Consider the following 21,925-nt stretch of genomic DNA (forward strand, 5'->3'; position numbering starts at 1 on the left):
TACGATGTGTCACTACGCTCGTATGCTAATCGCATTAGACAGTTTTAGTTTAGCGCTTGCAACCGAACGTAAAAGCATTAGGTACGTAAAGAAATAGCGTCGTCCCCACTGCGCAAGCTCGGAACGTTATTCAGTTTCTGCGGTTTACGTGCGCTATGATAACGTACGTTATTCGGTGAGTTTAACATCCGTATTGTTTACGGATGCTAAGAAATAGCGTTGTCGAACATAGCGGCACCCATGGCTACCGTTTCAGCGTGAATTCTCGGGATGGCTATGCTCTCACTTGCGTCGATCACCAGTAACAATTGTAGTGAGCGTTTGCTTTCTCAAAACTAACCAGAATGGTTTGTTATGAGCGCACAACGTGTCCATTTTCTGAGATCGTTCGGCGATTCTGGCACTCGTAGGCCTAACGAGACGCGTCCACATAGCAACAGCAGGATAGTTGCTAATGGATCGTCTTGGCTTGGATACGTTTGGCACGAGGTGCCAGAGGGCGACTTGTTAATAACGTTTTTTTTACGTTTGTTTTTCCGTAAGGTAAACTAAAAGACTTGAAAGGACACGCACTGTAACATCCCGCAAAGGTGCTTACGTTCGACGTGCGTAAGGTGACAAACGCTATTATAAAGCTGTCTGTTATCGTCGGCAGTGATCGTGAGATGAATTCTACTGTTCTCTAAAGTGGAGCTGTTAGAACGTCGCTGGGTTTCTCTTGACATTCGCAGCGTCGTCGAGCTGGGTGAAAGAGAGCTGAGAGAGAGTGAAAGCAGAGTATAAAAATAGCATCGTGCAGCATAGTGACGTGACGAAGATTGGTGGAGCGTGGTGGGGTGAAGGAGCGGCGCGGTGGGAAGACATGTGGTGTGACGTCAATACTCTCTGTTAAAGACTCGCGTGCTCGCTTCTGCAGATTTCAAGAAGCTGTCAGGTAGTACACTGCGCATAATCTAGCATGCATCAGTGCTATAGCGCGGTGGTTGCCGCCACGTCGCGTCGGTACAGCGTCTGGCACACGGCATCGACGCGTATGGCGTCTCAACAAATCGCTTCTGTTGCGGCGGGCGCCTCAAATGGCGCGACCTCCCAACCGAAACCCTCCACAGAGGAAGAGGGCACGGATTTTTCAGAAGCCTTGTCCTCCCCCCGCTCTGCTCGTCGCTGGTGTTTGCGATAGCAGAGCCACGCGTAATTTTCAAATTCTTTTTCGTTTCCTGCTGCTAGACTTCCCCTTCGTATTTTCTTATTGCACTATGTAAGGATACGCAGACAGAGGAAAACGCTGATTAGCGATTGATGCGCGAAATTTGTTCTTGTTTTCCTGTATCCGTGTTTGTGCACATAGCGCAAGAAAATACGAAGCGTCATCGCCCAGCTCCTTTTATCATATTTATGCATTTTCTAATCGAAATGTGGCTGAGAATAAGGCTTACTCGTTGTAGTACTTGGAGTGCTTGTACTTGGACTTTGGCTTGTAGGACTAGACTTCGTTGTCGTAGTAGAGGTTGGCAAAGGGGTCACCGCTGGGACTGATAGGATAAAGATGCGGATTAGAAGCGAGAATCGGTAAAGTCATGATATTAGCCGGATAAGACCATATTGACACGTGCGACGAAAGCTTTAGCATGAACCACTGCGATGACCTATAATGTTTCCCACATATCGACCGAAGTTTATGTAACGGCTTTCGGGTGGTCTCGGTAGAATATAATAAACCATGGTTTGATTCAGTGGTCCTCAGGTATAACTTTCTCGTATCAGACAACAATCAAATTACGAGGAGCACAACTCCGTTGTAATTTGGAATGTTAGCATTCCCCGTAGGTAAACGTTATATTATTATCACGGAGGCGACAATGCACACCAGAATAAATAAGGTATCGCGTGGAAAACACGACTGAATTGCGTTGCATTCAGGCAGCATGTGCGCCCTCGTAAACGCCTACGTACATACATATAGGGGCCCGTATACGTAAGCAAGCACGCACGAATAAGGGGAACACTGAATAGTGAATCGTTGATAAAAGGTATTCCTCAGAAAACTCCCCCGATGCACTTCACTACGGCTTATTCTTTTATTCCCTTTGCTCCAAGTCGAAAATTAAAGTATGGCAATTTTCATATAAAATACGTTAGGTTAACAAACACTCGAACAGCTCGCGTTAGGCCTGAGCGAAATGTGAAACAAAAATCGCTTTACTTACTACGTTTATGCACGGCTGACAGAAAACAGGGACAAGGATTTGATGCACAAATGGCTCGATTGAAATAAAGAAGTTTGACAAAGATACCAAACACTTGTCAATTCACGTACATATATGCACTATTCTACAGGCAAAAAATGCTAGCTTCCAATTTTCTTCATGCTAAATCGTAAAGCCTAAATAATTGAACGCAAATGCAACATTGGTTGAGACTAACATCGGTTGCACTTCACTCTGACGTATTCGTTCATTCCTTTTCCTCCAAGTCGGAAATTAAAATATGGTAACTTTATGTAAAATACGTTGGGTAAACAAACACTCGGATAGCTCGCATTTGGCCTGAACGCAATGCAAAATAAAAGTCCCTTTACTTACGTGTATGCGTGCCTGACAGAAAAGAGGGGCAAAGGTTTGATGCGCAAATGGCTCGTTTGAAATAAAGAAGTTTGACAAAGACACCAAGCACTTGTCACTTCACGTACACAAATACGCTATTCTACAGACATAAGCATGCTAGGTTCCAATTTTCTTCGTGCTTAATTGTAAAGCCTTAGTAATGGAGCGCAAATGCAACATCGGTTAAGACTATGCACGTCTACATGCATGCCAAACAGGTTGGCATGCTGCGAGACGTGCTAATATACAGAAGAGGGCTTAACTTGTGTGTGTCTGTGAGAAAGGATGTGAGTGTAGATAAAGCAGAGAAAACGCGAATGGGAAGCAGAATATGAAAAGTAGCCACTCGTGAAGGCGTGGCTAAACACTCACCAATATTTGACGTACGTACTCTTGTAAGACTCCCTTTTGTAAGTGATGAACCACCGGCTGCTGAGTGGCGCAAATCATCGTGGCGGTAGACAGCGTGGACAGGTGCCGTGTGGCCCGCATTATAGCCTACTCGAACATCAGAGCACTTTTTTGTAACCGGAGAAACGAATACCTTTATGAGAAATTGAGTTCGTTTCATTTTACCTGTGGCCTTGGAAAAAGTTGCTGAGAGTGAGCTGTTATTTATAACTTGACGCTGCCCACATGCCAGAAAAGACAAGACAGTGTATGACATTGTAACTTGATTGCACAAACACACAATATCATGGCGTGAACACGGTGTGGTGCTCAACAATATTGAAATGCAAATAACAACTTATCATTGTTGCGGCGACAAAAAAAAATGGCTTTCTTTCAGAAAGAAGGAAAGTCACACAACAGGAATGCGAATGAAATTGCTTTCGAAGGCGGAAAATAAAACACTTCTACAGATTTCCCAGCTCATAACAGAACTGATTTTGAGGCATTCATCGAATCTCGGAATGAGTTTAGCAAGTCCTTATATCATCAAACGGAGCAGTCGCTGAATTACACCTCGAAGCTTCATGTTAAGTGTCTCGTCAGCTGCCAGCAAGATTTTCCACTAAATGTTCTGCCACCAGTCCTTCCGCATCTGCATTCGGACACTAGGACATGAGCTATGTGTTATCGCTGATAGTACAATGTATCTGGATTAGCACAAGACTAAAATATCGTGAAATAAAAGAAACGCGGCCATACGTGATGTTCGCACACGTGACTTTATAGCATGGTTTGGGATGTTTATTTGCCACTACACAACTCACCGCCGTATTCAGAACTGCATCTTAACTTGAAGGTTATGTTTGACTTGATACAAATCACGCCTGGTGCGAACGCGCCCAAGATGCTCATTGCGTTTCTTTTGGTGCGTTCACGACAGGTGTTATGCAAGTCAATTCGAGCGTGGGCTTCATGTTAAGATGCATTTCTGAATACGGGGGTGGCTCTGACTACACCTTGCGCTGACGTGTAAATGGCTTCGACATAACGCAGCTACTTGAGCGACAGACAACATGAAAGAGAAAAATACATTAATTTTAGAAAGGCAGAAAGGTAAGCACGACGCACGTGCTTCGGAATTGCTACTCCGCACTGTGTGGGAAGGGGAAAATGGAAAACGTAAGAGGAGAAGAGGTAGATGATGGTAAGGGGGGATGGGAAGAAACAAGTGTATGAACATACAATTTGTACAGAACTATGACTGCTGGCTGCCGCAACAATTCTCTTACTATGCGGCGGTGTGCACAGCCTTGCCTGATTGTACGGTAAAGTTGACTTACCTTTGCAAGATGAACGCTAATATCCGCTAGGGTCAACACGCTCACTTGCTATTACACTGGCTGCTCCGGCCACAATCGCTTACGTCGCGGTTTCTGGTCGAGTGATGGCCCTCAGAAAATGCCATTACCAGTGTGAACACCTGGACAAGGGGAACGTAAGAACACGATTTGTAGTAGTAGTTCTTAACGCGGGGTCATTGTCCGCGGTGTCTTTAAAAATTCACAGCCATAGTCATCCAACAGTTCACAAGCAAGTGCTATCGTGCCAATACTGGCGATGCTTATATAACGGTTCAATATCGATGCAGCAGGAATTCCATAATTCCTGCATGTCACTGTATTCTTACGTGTTTTTTTGTGGACTACGATGTCAGAACTGGTAGGTCAGTTGTACCATGACCAAAAAAACTTGCTTCCCATCATGGAGGATGCAAGCGAGCGTCACTGACGTTCCACACTTAGCCACACTTCACGTTCCACACTTATTGTTGCGGCGATGGAAAAAAAGGCTTTCTTTCAGAAAGAAGGAAAGTCATACAACAGGAATGCGAATGAAACTGCTTTCGAAGGCGGAAAATAAAACACTTCTACAGATTTCCCAGGTCATAACAAAACCGATTTTGAGGCATTCAACGAATCTCGGAATGAGTTAGACAGGAGGCCCTAGAGGCCACTGCGTAACCCTTGGCAACGTCTGCAACAATTCCTCCCGCTGTGCGTCGAGACGAGGATGGTCGCTCATAGCACGTTCGGTGGTGGAAATGCCACCACGGGCCGAACAAAGCATCGTTGAAAGTGTCACCAGGAATCCTTTGTGATTTAACAAGAACGGTGGTTACCAAAAGGGTACCCACTGTATTTCTAGTGAGTGCTTCATGGTAAAATGTTCAGTTACTTCCGTTGCTCCTGTTGATTATGATAGCGATATATAGAGGGAAATGACGCCTAATTCAGCAACCCTTGAGTGAGCACCTCCTAGATGAACAACCCAATCAAACCCCGGCCCTCATTCCCCAGCAGCTGTGAAGCAACTGACCACGGCGGCAGTCAGACCTGCGATGCACCAGAGGGTGCTAAGAATCACTGGCTCCGGACAGGCCTCCATTGGAATATGAACCTGGCAACGTTTAACGCTAGAAGGTTATCTAGTGAGGCGAGTCTAGCAGTGCTATTGGAGGAATCAGAGGGCAGTAAATGGGATATCATAGGGCTCAGTGAAGTTAGGAGGCCAAAAGAAGCATATACAGTGCTAAAAAGCGGGCATGTCCTGTGCTACCGGGGCTTAGAGGAGACAATAGAACTAGGCATCGGATTCCTGATTAATAAGAATATTACTGGTAACATACAGGAATTCTATAGCATTAACGAGAGCGTGGCAGGTCTTGTTGTGAAACTTAATAAGAGGTACAAAATGAAGATTGTACAAGTCTACGCCCCTACATCCAGTCATGATGACCAGGAAGTCGAAAGCTTCTATGAAGACGTGGAATCGGCGATGGGTAGAGTGAAAACTAAATACATTACACTAATGGGTGACTTTATTGCCAAGGTATGCAAGAAGCAGGCTGGAGACAAGGCAGTGGGGGAATATGGCATAGGCACTAGGAATATCAGGGGAGAGTTATTAGTAGAGTTTGCGGAACAGAATAATATGAGGATAATGAATACCTTCTTCCGCAAGCGGGATAGCCGAAAGTGGACGTGGAGGAGCCCGAACGGCGAGACTAGAAATGAAATAGACTTCATACTCTGCGCTAACCCTGCCATCATACAAGATGTGGACGTGCTCGGCAAGGTGCGCTGCAGTGACCACAGGATGGTAAGAACTCGAAGTAGCCTAGACCTGAGAAGGGAACGGAAGAAACTGGTAAATAAGAAGCCGATCAATGAGTTAGCGGTAAGAGGGAAAATAGAGGAATTCCAGATCAAGCTACAGAACAGGTATTCGGCTTTAACTCAAGAAGAGGACCGTAGTGTTGAAGCAATGAACGACAATCTTGTGGGCATCATTAAGGAGTGTGGAATAGAAGTCGGTGGTAACTCCGTTAGGCAGGATACCAGTAAACTATCGCAGGAGACGAAAGATCTGATCAAGAAACGCCAGTGTATCAAAGCCTCAAACCCTAAAGCTAGAATAGAACTGGCAGAACTTTCGAAGGTAATCAACAAGCGTAAGACAGCTGACATAAGGAAGTATAATATGGATAGAATTGAACATGCTCGCAGGAACGGAGGAAGCCTAAAAACAGTGAAGAAGAAACTAGGAATTGGCAAGAATCAGATGTATGCGTTAAGAGACAAAGCCACCAATATCATTACTAATATGGATGAGATAGTTCAAGTGGCTGAGGTGTTCTATAGAGATTTATACAGTACCAGTGGTACCCACGACGATAATGAAAGAGAAAATAGTCTAGAGGAGTTCGAAATCCCACAGGTAACGCCGGAAGAAGTAAAGAAAGCCTTGGGAGATATGCAGAGGGGGAAGGCAGCTGGGGAGGATCAGGTAACAGCAGATTTGTTGAAGCATGGTGGGCAGATTGTTCGAGAGAAACTGGCCATCCTGTATACGCAATGCCTCATAACGTCGAGCATACCGGAATCTTGGAAAAACGCTAACATAATCCTAATCCATAAGAAAGGGGACGCCAAAGACTTGAAAAATTATAGACCGATCAGTTTACTGTCTGTTGCCTACAAAGTATTTACCAAGGTAATCGCAAATAGAATCAGGAACACCTTAGACTTCTGTCAACCAAAGGACTAGGCAGGATTCCGTAAAGGCTACTCAACAATAGACCATATTCACACTATCAATCAGGTTGTAGATAAATGTGCGGAATATAACGAACTTTTATATATAGCTTTCATTGATTACGAGAAAGCGTTTGATTCTGTCGAAACCTCAGCAGTCATGGAGGCATTACGGAATGAGGGTGTAGACGAGCGGTATGTAAATATACTGAAAGATATCTATAGCGGCTCCACAGCCGCCGTAGTCCTCCATAAAGAAAGCAACAAAATTCCAATAAAGAAAGGCTTCAGGCAGGGAGATACGATCTCTCCAATGCTATTCACAGCGTGTTTACAGGAGGTATTCAGAGAATTGGATTGGGAAGAAATGGGGATAAAAGTTAATGGAGAATACCTATGTAACTTGCGATTCGCTGATTATATTGCCTTGCGTAGTAACTCAGGGGACCAACTGCAATGCATGCTCACTGACCTCGAGAGGCAAAGCAGAAGAGTGGGTCTAAAAATTAATCTGCAGAAAACTAAAGTAATGTTTAACAGTCTCGGAAGAGAACAGCAATTTACAATAGGCAGCGAGGCACTGGAAGTCGTAAGGGAATACATCTACTTAGGGCAGGTCGTGACTGCGGAACCGGATCATGAGACGGAAATGATCAGAAGAATAAGAATGGGTTGAGGTGCGTTTGGCAGGCATTCTCAGATCATGAACAGCAGGTTGCCATTATCCCTCAAGAGGAAAGTGTACAATAGCTGTGTCTTACCAGTACTCACCTACGGGGCAGAAACCTGGAGGCTTACGAAAAGGGTTCTGCTCAAATTGAGGACGACGCAACGAGCTATGGAAAGAAGAATGATAGGTGAAACGTTAAGGGATAAGAAAAGAGCAGATTGGGTGAGGGAACAAACGCGAGTTAATGACATCTTAGTTGAAATCAAGAAAAAGAAATGGGCATAGGCAGGACATGTATAGGGTTACGGACTGGATTCCAAGGATAAGGGTTACGGACTGGATTCCAAGGGAAGAGAAGCGTAGCAGGGGGCGGCAGAAAGTTAGGTGGGCGGATGAGATTAAGTAGTTTGCAGGGACGGCATGGCCACAATTTGTACATGACCGGTGTTGTTGGAGAATTATGGGAGAGGCCTTTGCGCTGCAGTGGGCGTAACCAGGCTGATGATGATGATGATGCTGCTGCTGCTGCTGATGATGATGATGATGATGAGGGAGCACGTGAAGAATCGCCAAGAGAGAGGGAGTGGGAAGTGAAAGTGGATAGAGGAAGAGTGAGAATGGGGGCTACTAGACTCCACCATGTGCATAAGCCGACAGGTGGCCGTCTGGAGCAAGCAGGCAAGCATTGTAGCAGGGGCTCACAAACTACCTACCTACAAACTACAAGCTACCTTAGCGGCAGCGACCGCAGATAACAGTTGATATTGGCTATGGTGCCTACTCGCTACCATGTACCCGGGCCGCCGAGTGGATAGTGACAATGCTCCCCAGACGCGCCCAGCGAACGGTCTCTCGAGGAGAGATTGCTCCACGCTCCTGTGCTTACGGACTGGCTGCACCTGGACGGCGGCCCGACTGTAGGCCAAGGGTCGTGCCACGTCACCTGCCTACAAGAAGTGAGGAGAACCCGAGGCTCTGGTTTCCAGGCGCAACAACACTCCGTAGTTATCACCACCTTCAGACGCCAGGGTTTTCCAACGGCCACAATGGCTCAATGGTATGGTATGGTATGGTATTCCTTACGCGATGGCGCACAAACACTGTGGGTGATTGGCCAAGATTAGGATGAAATTAGGCGATCCTTATTAAATACTAAAATTGGTAAAGCTAACTTGTGAACCAAGCTTTGTGAATATTGATTCTAGAATATTTTTTCCTAAAGAACTAAAACGGCGGCCGAATATGAAAAAGTGATCTGTTGTTTCATCTTCTCCACAGACTGGGCACAGATGGGAGGGCACCAGACCAGCCCTGTGATGATAGAAGTTTAGTTTTGCTATTTGACAACGTAATTGGGTAAACATGACAACAGTTTTTCTGGTGTGAAAGGAAATTTTGGGCCAAGGGAACAGGAGGTTTCGATATTCTAAAAATTTAGCCGCAGTTGGTTCAAAATGTCTTGAATTATTGAATATCTCCGGAATCTAGTAGTCGTTAAGTAAGCTATTGTAGGAAGTAATGGTAATACAGGGCCACTGAGAGCTGCTCTCGCGAGACTGTCAGCTATTTCGTTCATGACTAATCCTTCATGTCCAGGCACACAAAGCAATCTAATTAAATTGATGTGGGCAGGCACTAGAAAATGAAATGTACGTAAAAGGTCAGTGACACCGTTTGCTGTGAGCGAGGAACATAAGGATAAAGAATCTGTTATTATTACTACCGCCGATATTGACGAACTTAGTTTGCGTAAGGCTAGAACTACAGCTAGAAGTTCCGCCAAAAGTACGGTAAAGAAGTCCGGAATCCTGATTGCAAATGACCAGTCTAGAGCGGGAGAGAAAACACCAATTGCAGATTTTCCTGCACATTGTGAGGCGTCTGTCAAAACGACCGTACTTATAAACTCAATAAGTGGTCCTGTAATAAGCCGTTTATATACGAGTGAAGTTTTGTATTATTTGGGTAGATGTGATCATATATAACTTGTAGGTTCTCTCGCACATCACAAAAAGTTGGTACCTTCCAGAGACGTACATTTAAAGGATTGATCAATGTTTGTACGAAGACCACCTGTGGTGTCTCAAAACGATGTCAGCATACTCCGAAGAAAAGTGCAGGCTGGGAAATGAATATGTAATCCAATCTTGTAATAGTGTGATTCATGCAATTTTAAGACTGTTTGCATCGTCAGTAAACCAATCTACAAAATAGTGAGGACAACCTGACTTCTTGGTGAAGTATACTATTGGCAACACATTTCGGTATTCCGCAACACAGTCAAAGGGCTTCCCGCTAAAGTAGAACAAGGGGACGTAATTTATAAGCTGGAGCACCAGAAAATAAAACACATCCAAATTCTAAAATGGGCCACACATACATTTTTTATATCATTAAAAGTGGATCTCTCCGCATTTCGGACTGACTGTTGCACAGATATCGTAGCATACCAACTGCTCTCACTCCTTTTTTAACTATCTGGTCAATATGGCCGAACCAGCTGAGGGAACCATCGTATACTGCACCTAAATATTTCACCGACTCCACTTGAGGTATAGTCTCGAGGCATTCGGATATCGATATGTTAACGAGAGTGCTAAGAGGGAAAACCAACATCGAACATTTTCTAACGCTGAGTGAAAGGCGTATTTTGTTTAAGCAGATTTCTATGGCGTTGAGGTCGTTCTGTAGTCAATAATATAGAGAGTGATTATCACTCTCTGATGCGAAGAAAGAAATGTCGTCCGCGTATACGCATGTTTGTACATTTTGATGAACAGGAATGGAACACATCAGAATATTAAATGATAATGGTGAAGTGACAGCGCCTTGAGGAACGCCTCGTGATTAATTATTTATACCCGAGGAAACGCCTCTTAGACGGCAGTAAAATGTTCTTCTCTTTAAAAATTCACTAATCCAGTCTGAAAAATAATTTGGAATCTTCTAGATTTCGCAATATATCTAACAAAATTAAGTTTTCTACGCAGTCGTAGCATTTGCAAATGTCTAATGTCACAAGAGCACCTATTTGCCTCTGTCGCCGTGCTAATTTTATTATACTTTCTAAGTCCATGTGAGCATGCCAAATTGAACGTGATGGTCGGAAACCAATTTGGCTGGGGCTAAGCAAGTCTTTGTTCTGTATAAATTTAATAATAAGGACATATAGAATTCTTTCAATTAATTCAATCCAACTTGAATTTAGCGCAATTGGCCTAATGTTATCGGCTGTATATCCTTCCCCATGATATTTAAGAATAGGGATGATTTTAGCAATTTTTCACGCAGACGGAATCCATGAGAACCGAATTAAGTAATTTACAATAGCTAAAAGGTCATCAGAAGCTTCCTTAAATAAAATTCTCATCATAGTAGATGTTACCCCATCCACGCCGGGAGTTGAATCAGGAAGTCGCTCCGCGATTTCAGCCAATTCTAACATGGAGATTTCTGTAAAATCATCTGATGCGCTTCGTAAGCGGGAACAACTTGACAAGAAAGAAGAAAATCTAATTTCTAATCCCTTCGCGATTTCTTCTAGTGATTGTTTCATTTCATCGCTAGTTAAGAGTATAGAGTCAATATTAGTTTGACGCGGAAGATCTTTTCTACCACGGAGAAAACGGAAGAATGCATGCTTATTTTTATTGTTAGAGGAGAAATCAAAATTCGGCTTTAGAAATCGTATGTTTAAAGACAGCTCGAAAAAAATTTATAGTCACTCCAATTTATGGCTCTTTGGTTATGCAATACCTTTTTCCAAGCAGCTTTTCTCTTTCTGTAGTTTCGAGTGCATTATTCATTTCACCAAGGACTGTAAGAATTTCTTTTATCCAATATAATCGCAAATTGAGCCTTCTTTTTGAGAACTTTCCAAAGCGGAACAGGTAATCGTGGTTTTTTATTGTGTAGGCGCATCAGACAGAGATGAAGGAACATTTCGTAAGCATTTTTTTAGATGTTGTAATTTATGAAAGTTCGAACCTGGTCACTCATAAATGTTACAGGACGTCGGGCCACAGAATGTAAGATCTAGTGAAGAGTAAGATCGGCCTCTCACAAACGTAATAGATCCGGAGTTTACACACGTTATACGATTGTCCAACGACAAGTTCCACAATCGGGTGCCGCACAAATTTGTTCTTAAACACAATGAGATATGGTGACAATTGAAATCGCCTGTGATTACAATGTCACGTCCACAAGAGTTAATAACACTATCCAGTGTGCTAGTGTCCTGTACGCCAGGTGGAAAATATGCATTACCTACGGTAAAGGGACAATATCCCGGGAGAACCAGCTCTATCGCTAGGATTTTATACTCTGGAGTAGAAAGTTGAAATGAAATTTTAGCATTATGGCGAACTTATAATGAGATAAATGTAACTAATCCGCCATCTCTTGGAGGACGGTCTAATCGAAATGATCTGTAGAATATTATTTGAAAAGATTTCTCAGGATTTAGCCACGTTTCTTGTAACATATTTAAATCAGGATTAAGTTGAGAAGTTAGAGAAGTTGAATCTACTGAAGCGAAATATAAAGAGCGGCTGTTCCACTGAAGGACATTTCGTGATCCGATTTTTTTGGAAAGTGCCGCAGTCGAAACTGCCTTCTGCAGAATGTTTTCCGTTAGCACAACACTGGACTGACTTTTCCTTACTATTGAGTGGGGACCGTTGGAGGAGTCTTCATTAATAGAAGACATGGTTCTTTTATATGCTCGAGCATTTTGTTCCACCTGTGTCATCTCCAAAATCTGTATTAATCATATTACAAGTTGTAGGGCCCGTGGAAGAGGGAGTTGAAAGTCCAATATCATTATTCCTGTTTATACTGTTTGCGTTGTTACAGGAGCTGCGCAGGTAGTTTCATCAAATGAAATAAATGAATAGAAACGGCTTGTGAGATACATTCACCAAGACTCATTGCCAACCTTTCCATAGCTTTTGTAACTGCCTTTTCCACAGCGGCGTCTATGGTTGCAGTAAGTGACAGATCCGTGGTAAGATTGTCTGCCTAGTTTCCCCGCATAGGCAGGTGCCCTTTCTTTCACAATGTTTATGGTCTTCATCCTTGAGCAGCGTCGTGGATCAATTATTTCAATCACCTGTAATTATTGAGCCCTAAGAGAACAGTTTGAATAATTGGCTGGATGATTTCCATCACAGAGACACTATCGCTGTTCTTGGGCACTACAACCACTTTGAGCGTGTTCTTCCCCATATGCGCAACAAGGTTACCTTGATTTACATCGTACCATACTATGGCTGTATCGCCTGCAATTAGGGCATTGAATCGGACGCGACGCCAGGGGTTCAACTCAGGGCACAAGGGGCCACACCTTTAGTTCTGATGGGCACGAAGTTCCAGCAAAAGTTGCGATCACCGATTCTTTTGGGACCCGCTTATTGCCTACCACTGGATTGCATCGGTAAACAGCAATTACTCCAGTCCCAGACAATCTCTCTAGTGTTTCAGCGGGAGAAAGATCAGCATCCACACCTCTAACTATTCCCTTATTGCAAGCGAGGTGAGCAGCGATGAAGGTACTCACCGGTATTGATGCGAATGATGAGCACTTTAGCAGATCCGCGACACAGGACTGGTCTGGCGATCGACACACGATACCTCAGCGGCCAAACGGCCTCACTTCCGTGATGGTCTCGTATGAAGAGGTAGCAGCATGCAGAGATTTCTGGATCGCCTGGGGGTTGGTCAGACGTATCAAGCTTCCATTTGAAGGAACCAAAGCCGCCGGCATGCTGCTGACACCACTGCGGATGAACAAATATAGAGTTAATTCATCCGTTGGAATAGAGACCGCACATGGGGAAAAACCCCTACCGGGGGAGTTGATGGACATCAGTCTAGGATGAAGCTGGCGTTAGAATCAGTTAGAGCTCAACAAATAAGATTAGTAAAGCCTAATATCACCCAAAACCTGGCCAAGTGACAGAAGCCGCAATGAACGCTGTCGCTCGGCAATCCAAAACGACGGCTCGGAGCCGCCTCCGGACGAGCTGCTGCGGCTGTTGTTGTTGTCCTAAGTGGCCGTGGCGCATACCCACAGTGGGGGCTTGGCCAAGAATTGGGTGGTTAAATTAGGTGCATAAAAATAATAACAAGGGAGTTAACAATTTGAGCATTGGAGTTTAAAAGTAAACGTTTTGTGTTCGGAGAAAAAAGGAAATAATCAGAAGAAAACCAGGTATGAAATATTAATAATAACTAATATTACACAAGAAATAAAAGAAAGCTGTGGTTGGGAGGGAGAACGACCAATTTAACACGGAAATCGACTGGCTTCAATGAGGCAATTTTGGATTGCCGAGCGACCGTTTCTGTGGCTGAACCCAATAATGGAGGCTCCAAAAGGCAGGATCACCGGCACTGATAAAGTTAGAGCAATAGAGCGAAGCGCGATTTTAAGTAGTCCTTTTCTTATAAGACAACAAGAAATGGTCTATTGTCTCCGCTTCGCCACGGAATGAGCATAATGGTGAGGGGACCACACCAGACTTGTGGAGGTCGAAGTTCACTGCAGGTATACGGCAGCGCAGCTTCGTGATGGACACTTCAATTTTCCGTGTTCGGCAAAAATCTCTCTTCCAAGGGTGTAGGAGATGTCCGTAATCCACTGAGTTAGTAATTGCGGCACCTGATACTGTCTGTATGACACTCCTGCGAAATCTAGTAACAGTAACATAAGCAATCAAAGGGCAGCAAAGAAGAATCGGGCCACTTATCGATGCCTCGGCTAGAGAGTCTGCAATTTCGTTTATGATTAGTCCTTTATGGCCAGGCACCCAAATCAAACGCACGCTTCTCAAGTAACCAGGTACCAATGAATGAAATGTCCTCATCACGCGAGAATCACTAGAAGCAGTAAGGGATGAGCTCAATGATAACGAATCAGTGACTATCACGGCTGACATAATTGATGGTCCTAATTTGCGTAATGCCAGCACCAGGGCCATGAATTCGGCTAAAAAGATCGGTATGAAATCTGGCACCGAAGAGAAAATGTCCAATCGAGATTCGGGGAAAATATTCCTGCACCTGCCTTTTCTTCACATTGTGAAGCACCTGTAGCAATTACAATGTTTGTTTGAAGGTTTTTCAGATGATCTTGTAATATACCGTCTAGAATACGGTGTGGAAGTAGTTTTGCATTATTAGGAAAAATGTCATCGAATATAATATCCGTTGCAACAGCTCTGTCGGGAATAGGAAGTACATCGCATATGCGCACGCCCAAAGAGTCAAGGAATTTTTGCACGAATATAATTTGCGGAGTATGTAGTTGCGGCCAGATGACACCGAAAAACAATGCAGGTTGTGTAATAAAGATTGTTTCGTGATGACGCAGCGGTGATTCATAAATCCTTAAGAACGTCTGCACCTTCAAAAGCCGGTACCTGCACGAAAGTGGAGGAACACGGGATTCTAGATAAGGAATAGAATATGCAACAAAGTTAGGAAGACCTAAACACAGACGTAATGCTTCTCTTTCTAAGAGGATTAGAGGACGGGACATGTTGGCTGGAGCTCCAGAGAAGAGCACGCAACCAAATTCTAATACAGGGCGAACGTACATACGATATATCATTAGAAGTGTATCTCTTCTCAATCCTATTCGACGACTGCTCAGCCTACGCAATATGCCAATTGCACGGGTACCTTTCCCAGTCACATGATCTATGTGTGAGCGCCAGTTGAGAGAGGCGTTATAAATAATTCCGAGGTATTTAGCAGATTCCACCTGCGGTATGTCTTGGAGGTGGTAAGACAATAAAATGTGCACTACGTCACGTATCGGAAAGCGAGAACAGCACATTTGCTGGCACTGACTGTGAAGTGAGTAACATCTAACCACCTCTCGAAAGCATTAAGGTAAGTTTGCAGTCGTTGGTATAGCGTGTGGATGGCGTTTGCAGATGCGAAAAACGGAATATCGTCGGCATAATATAAGTAGTTATTTCTTGATGACAAGGTAGTGCGCTCATGAGAATATTAAAAAGCACCGGGGAAAGAACTGAGCCTTGCGGTACGCCTCTCGTTTGTTTGTGCTTGGAAGAACAAACGGCACTTTCGTCGCAATAGAATTCTCTATCACCTAAGAATGACTTTACGCACACTAGTATTATACACCCAGGAACACCACAGGAAGTTAACCGATTGATCAATACAGTGCGCGCCACAGTGTCGTATGCTTTAGCGATATCAAGCGTCACTAAGGCAGCGTATTATTTATGACGTCGAGCGAGTTGTATTCGGCTTTTCTAAGTCGACGTGGGCATGCCAGATGGAGCAGCCGGCTCTGAAACCAATCTGACAAGGACAAAAAATGGAATTATCATTATTAAATTGCATGATACGACGGCGAAGAAGCCTATCAATGAATGTTACTCCGTTTGATGTAAGCGCAATTGGCCTAATGTTCTTCAATAGATACCTTCCTTCTTATTTCTTAAGTATCAATATTACTTTCGCGAGCTTCCAGTGCAACGGAATCCAAGCATATTTAATTGAATAATTCACCAGGTTTAAAAAACATTAGGCGATTCCTGTAACAATAGTTTTAACATTGCATTTGTGACACCATCAGTTACAGGGGCTGAATTCGGTAAACATAGTGCAGTCTCAAATAATTCAGCTAAGGATACTGGAGTGAAGCCATCCCAAGCATCTAATGTAGAGTGAATAGCCGGAAGCCTGGCCGTCAATAGATTTTCTAAGCCTTCTGCAATCTCTTCTTGGTGACCCTCAGTTCCTGCGGGGTCAAATCAATTGGGTCTAATGTTAAGGGCATTGGTAGCACCTTCCTAGCACGAAGGATTGCAAATAAATCACGCTTAGTTTTTAATTAGATAGATAATCACAATGTCTAATGTCGTATTCCTCTTTGGCTCGATTAACAGGACGCTTATATACAGCAGCGTGAAACTGATAATTTTTCCAATTTGTCGTGCACTGATTATGCAGAAGCATTTTCCAAGCGGCGTTTCTTCTTCTATGGTCCCGCATACACTCATTATTCCACCATGGACAAGCGGCGCCTTTAGCCGAAGGGATGACAAATTCAGCTTGCTTCCGGGAGTCCCCTAGCATTGAGCAAATGATTGAAGCGATTTCCTTATCATTGGCATTGGCAAGTTTCGAAACGGCAGAACGCAAGAAAGTCTTAAATTTTGTATGGTGCACAAATGTGCATGTCTGGTATTCTAAAGATGTTATTGGACAATTGATTTTGAAATGACACAGGAAGATGATCGCTGTTGCTTGTTGAGTCAACCACTACCCACGACAAAACCTTGATGCCAGCGCTACAAAATGTCAAATTTAACACTGAACGAAAGGGTCCTCTAGCAAACATTACATGCCCTGTTTTGTTGACGTGTACTTTGAACAGCGGTGGGGAAATAAGCATTTACAATTTAAAAAAGGATAGTGAAAGGAATAACGCGGATAGTGATAGTGACGCCTAGTGACAAATTTTACTAGAAACAAGTATCATTAATCCTCCACCTCGCGAGTCTCGATCTAATCGGACAGACCGAAAACCTTTTAAATGAAAATTTTTCTCTGGTGAAAGCCACGTTTTTTGAAGAAGTAAGATATCTGGATTGAATTGAATAGATAGGCAAGTTAAATTTGGTAAAGTTGAAAATGTAGAACGACAGTTCCACTGCAGCACTTTCAACTGTCCAATGGTGTTGAACGCACCGCAGCGGCAACGCGCCTTTAGAATACTTTCTGTAAGCACAGGAGTTGGTTGACTCCTTTTGATTTTGGTTTCATACTTTCTGAAATTGGGGACCCCATGCGTTTGGGAGCTCGAGTGTAAAGTTGCATATCTGTAACACTAACAGTTTCTGAATAAGAGGGCTCATCCTCGCGTTGTTGGACTAGCGATGTGGTGTCTGTGGAATATTCTGCAACTGTGGAAGGCGTCTCTACCTCGTTGCTGGGCATTCGAGGTGTGGCGTTAGATACTGGGCACTGCATTGCTGTCTTAGTGGTCTGCATTATTTGCATCATGTGACTGGAAATGACTTGCGCTAAGGAATCAGAGACTGGATATCAATTTATCCATAGCTTTAGCCATTGCTTTTTCCACCGCAGAGTCAATTGCTTCTGAGAGATTAAGATCCATGATTGGAGTGTTGCGCGCTGTAACACCAGAGTATGCGAAGGCCCTGTCTTTGATAACCGAAATTGCATCTCTTCGAGAGCAGCAACGGCGGTTGATTATTGCAAGAATTTGTATTTGTTGAGCGCGAGCTGAGCAGTTCGAATAGTGTGCTGGCGGTTCTCCCCCACAGAGGCAGAACTTTTGAGACTGAGTAGAGCATTCACTTGAAAAATGACCCTCCAACAGGTGCGGCAACGCGAGCTAGACCCACATCCTCCTGCGCTGTGCCCAAATCTCCAACAATTCTTCCACTGGATTGGACGTGACGCAAGCGGCTCTACACGGAACAAGAGAGGCCACACGTTTATTTCACATAGACATGATGTGCCCACAAACGTTGCAATAACAGATTCTGTCGGAACCCTATCGTTATTTGCCAGTCGATTGCAACGGTAGATAGCAATGACGCCTGCTGCGGATAGCTTGTCCAGGGTTTCAGTAGGACCTAATCGGGAGTCTGCCCCGTAAAAGACCCTTGGTGCACGCAAGGTGAGGCGGAATAAAAGCACTCACCCGGGTAGAAGCGAATGAAATGCATTTCAACAGGTCTTCAGCACAGGTCTGGAACGCTAGCACGGTCTGGAACGCTCGTCCGAACGCTCGCACATCAGTGATGGTCTGGAAGAGGTTGGACGTGCCCTTAAGTGCCTTCTGGACAGCCTGTGGATTCATGGTCCTGGTGGAACCTCCATTGGTAGGCACAAGCGCCACAGGAACGGCGCTGACGCCACTGCGAAAAAATAAATCCATGGGCAATTCCGTAGGTGGCAGGGATGCCGACCAGGCGGATCGCGCCTGGGCAGTAGAACTGGTCGACATCAGCTCAAGACGGTTTGACGCAAGGAATACCAATCAACGAGGAACTAAAAAACGGTTTTGGAGACACCTGAAACTAACCGATACTCAGCCAAAACACCACTGCAGGTCAACGAAACGGTCGCTCAGTCGAGGCCAGCAGGAACCAGGGACAACAGCCGTTCGATCCACGAGTCGGCACAGCCGAGCACAGCCGAGGTTCCTGCTTCCTGAAACGGGGTCCTCGTCGGTTACCGCGTCGCGTGCTGGCACGAGCCAGTGCTCGAGAGCTGCTGCGGCTTCTTCTTCTTCCTTCAAATTTCGTCACGTACACGCGAGGGGGGGTTTGGCCATTGTTCTCAGCGGAACATAATATGAACTTTTTGTTTTCTGGTAATTTATTCATGTGTGCAATTCATATTTCAGTGAAAAGAAATGTAAATTATTTTCTGTTTCCGTTTTTTCAATAGTGGTCTTCGGAATTATGGCGAAGATGCTATAGTATTAAAATAACGCGATTTAGTGTTAATAATGAAGACAATGTGCTTAACATGAGATTCTCCCAGCCGCAATCACGCACTCGTGTAATATCTGACACACTTCCTTTGGGGCTCAGCCAAAGGTACTTGCCCCAAAAGATAAAACGCTAATCACCTAGAAAAGGAGGCCCACACGTGGTAGGAGATGTTCTAAATAGGTCTTTCTTTCGGAATTATATTTTATGCGAAGCATATTACGAGAGCTCAACCCAGCTCCTCAGGCGCGGCGGTGTCGCCTTGAATACCACGTGACACCGTGACGTCACGACAGAGGAGAAGTGGCTTTGGCTTAACTCTTGCAAGATGGGCTGGGTAGGAATCGAACCAGGGTCTCCGCAGAGTGAGACGGAGACGCTACCACTGAGCCACGAGTACGATGCTTCAAAGCGGTACAAAAGCGCCTCTAGTGAATGCGGTGTTGCCTTAGAAACGAGCTGTTTCTAAGGCTCAGGCGTGCGTCGCTTGCTCAGGCGCACATTTCGTTGCCGCGCCGAACGCTGCGTTGCTCGACGCTCACCGCGTCCAATGCGGGGCGTCCAAGGCGAAGCAGAGTAACGCATGAGTTGTTTCTTCGTCTAGCCGAACCAAATATAGCCAAGCAACAGCAGTTCACCAAGCTAAACAGTGGTTCAACAACTAAAATAAAGGCTAGTATGCTTCGCATCCTGGGCTTAACCTTACCTAAGCCACAGCCATTTTTCTGACCAAATAGGAGGAAATAGTCCTGTGATTCTATATCCCCACATGATGCACAACGGGTCGATGGTGCGATCCTACAAGTACTCATGTACAGATTAAGTTGCGGTATTCGACATCCTAATAATGCAATGAAAACTTCGCATTACCGAGTGGGACAAACCGAACATTCCAAGGGAACGGGAAATGTTCGTAATTCGGTGCAACAAGCAGGCGCTCATTTTTTCTACCTAGGACTTGTTGCCATCAAAATCTTGTTACCGCTAGCAAAGTAAGGCTGGGCAAAAAGAAATTCACTGGCCTACCACGCCCCGCATCGGACGCGGTGAGCGTCGAGCAACGCAGCGTTCGGCGCGAGAACGAAATGTGCGCCTGAGCAAGCGCCGCACGCCTGAGCCGACGCCGACGACACCGGCTTTTCTGCGACACGAGCTCCTTAACGCTGTCACGTTAAAATAAAGGCTAGTATGCTTCGCATCCTGGGCTTAACCTTAGCTAAGCCACAGCCATTTTTTTTTACAGATTTCGCACTGCTACAAGTAAGGATGAGCAAATTATGTTCAATTACTACGCACAGGGCCAAACCCAGCTTATCGATAATTTCAGAAGCCCAAAACGTTGTTGCGCACATTTCATAATTTGAACAAAGAGTGAAACCTATCCGCCACACACAAAACATGTGCAACAAACAAATGGTAAGAAGATAATATGTGCTCTGAGTTAGTGTGGAGAAGCAAGATTTCCAAAAGACCTGGGAACAGGATACAAAAAAGAGCATCTGGAAGTTGCGTGCCAATTAATTGGCCACTGCCATGCGATATCGCCAACGTTTTTCGGGCTCACTGCGAGAAGGTATTGAAGATGGTACTACTATCCAGTCAGTTGAGCTCTCTCCATGCTGCCTGCATAAATCGCGTGACGTATTTCGGCAGTCGTAGCGGTGTGGCTGTCGCATAGTTAAGGTATAGCACAACTCAGCAAAAATTCAAGCAAGGATGAGGCTCCCAGTGAGATGCATAACGAAATTATCAACAGTGGTGCGACAATAATTGTCTCCAAGACATAGGCATGCACATTAGGGTGATATATGCTAATTCATACGTACTCACTGTTACTTACGCAAGATACGCACTCACTTATACTCAAGGGTGAGGGCACTGCTAAGGCAAGGTAATCACTCACACCCAAGTGTACTCACACTCGTCTGCTCTGACTTAAGCATCTAATCGCGAACATCCAAGCCCACCCGTACTCACTAGTGTTCGTAGTCAATTTCATTCGCATTACCTCGCACCCAATCGCGCTCATATCGCGTTCTTTCCCACACACCAGCGCACATCCACTAGCATGCCTACGTCCACTCACACTCGGCAAAATTCAACGCCGTTCACACTCATATCCACACACACCCTTCGTCGCTCATTGAAGCTCCGTCTCTCTGCTATGAAATTTGTGTAGAGCGAATATGAAGCAGTGCATTCGTGAGTATGCCGACGTAAGCCCTGGGACAAATGTTTCGAATGGGGACATCTCGTCGCCAGGGCAAGAATTATGTTCCGTAGCAGGATTTACATAACGCGCTCTCGCTCACCTGCAATGCAAGAGGAGGATAGGAGCCAGCTTATTCTTCTCTTAGGCATGGCAAGTGTCTAGCAATGAGTGTGTGTGTGTGTGTGTGTGTGTGTGTGTGTGTGTGCGCGTGTGCGTGTGCGTGTGTGTGTGTGTGCGTGTGTGTGTGTGTGTGTGTGTGTGTGTGTGTGTGTGTGTGTGTGTGTGTGTGTGTGTGTGTGTGTGTGTGTGTGTGCGCGCGCGCGTGTGTCTGTGCGCGCGCCTGCAATGAAGCAACTGATGGTGATATGTTGAGGACGACCACCAGTTGCACTTTACTCTTCGAAAAGGCACGGGTTGTGTCAAATGAACTCTTCATCACTTTG

The 21,925-nt window shown here is 44.8% G+C and overlaps 1 protein-coding gene across 4 annotated transcripts in view; it reads right to left on the minus strand.

Annotated features, from left to right (window-relative positions):
* Window positions 1-19,043, minus strand: part of LOC135896136 (uncharacterized) — a 56,217-nt gene extending 37,174 nt beyond the window's left edge. For 2 of the 4 annotated variants that reach the window (XM_065424496.2, XM_065424493.2), the window contains exons 1-4: window positions 18,859-19,043; window positions 18,475-18,691; window positions 13,321-13,540; window positions 1,437-4,476 (exon numbers count right to left, since the gene is read on the minus strand). The gene's annotated coding sequence lies outside the window, so the exon portion shown is untranslated. The remainder of the gene's footprint in view (window positions 1-1,436; window positions 4,477-13,320; window positions 13,541-18,474; window positions 18,692-18,858) is intronic. The other 2 variants (XM_070540601.1, XM_065424494.2) reach the window with 2 other exon arrangements.
* Window positions 19,044-21,925: the final 2,882 nt, after the last annotated feature.

The sequence above is a fragment of the Dermacentor albipictus genome, chromosome 6 (genome assembly GCF_038994185.2).
Source record: "Dermacentor albipictus isolate Rhodes 1998 colony chromosome 6, USDA_Dalb.pri_finalv2, whole genome shotgun sequence".
In the NCBI taxonomy this organism is placed as follows: Eukaryota; Metazoa; Arthropoda; class Arachnida; order Ixodida; family Ixodidae; genus Dermacentor; species Dermacentor albipictus.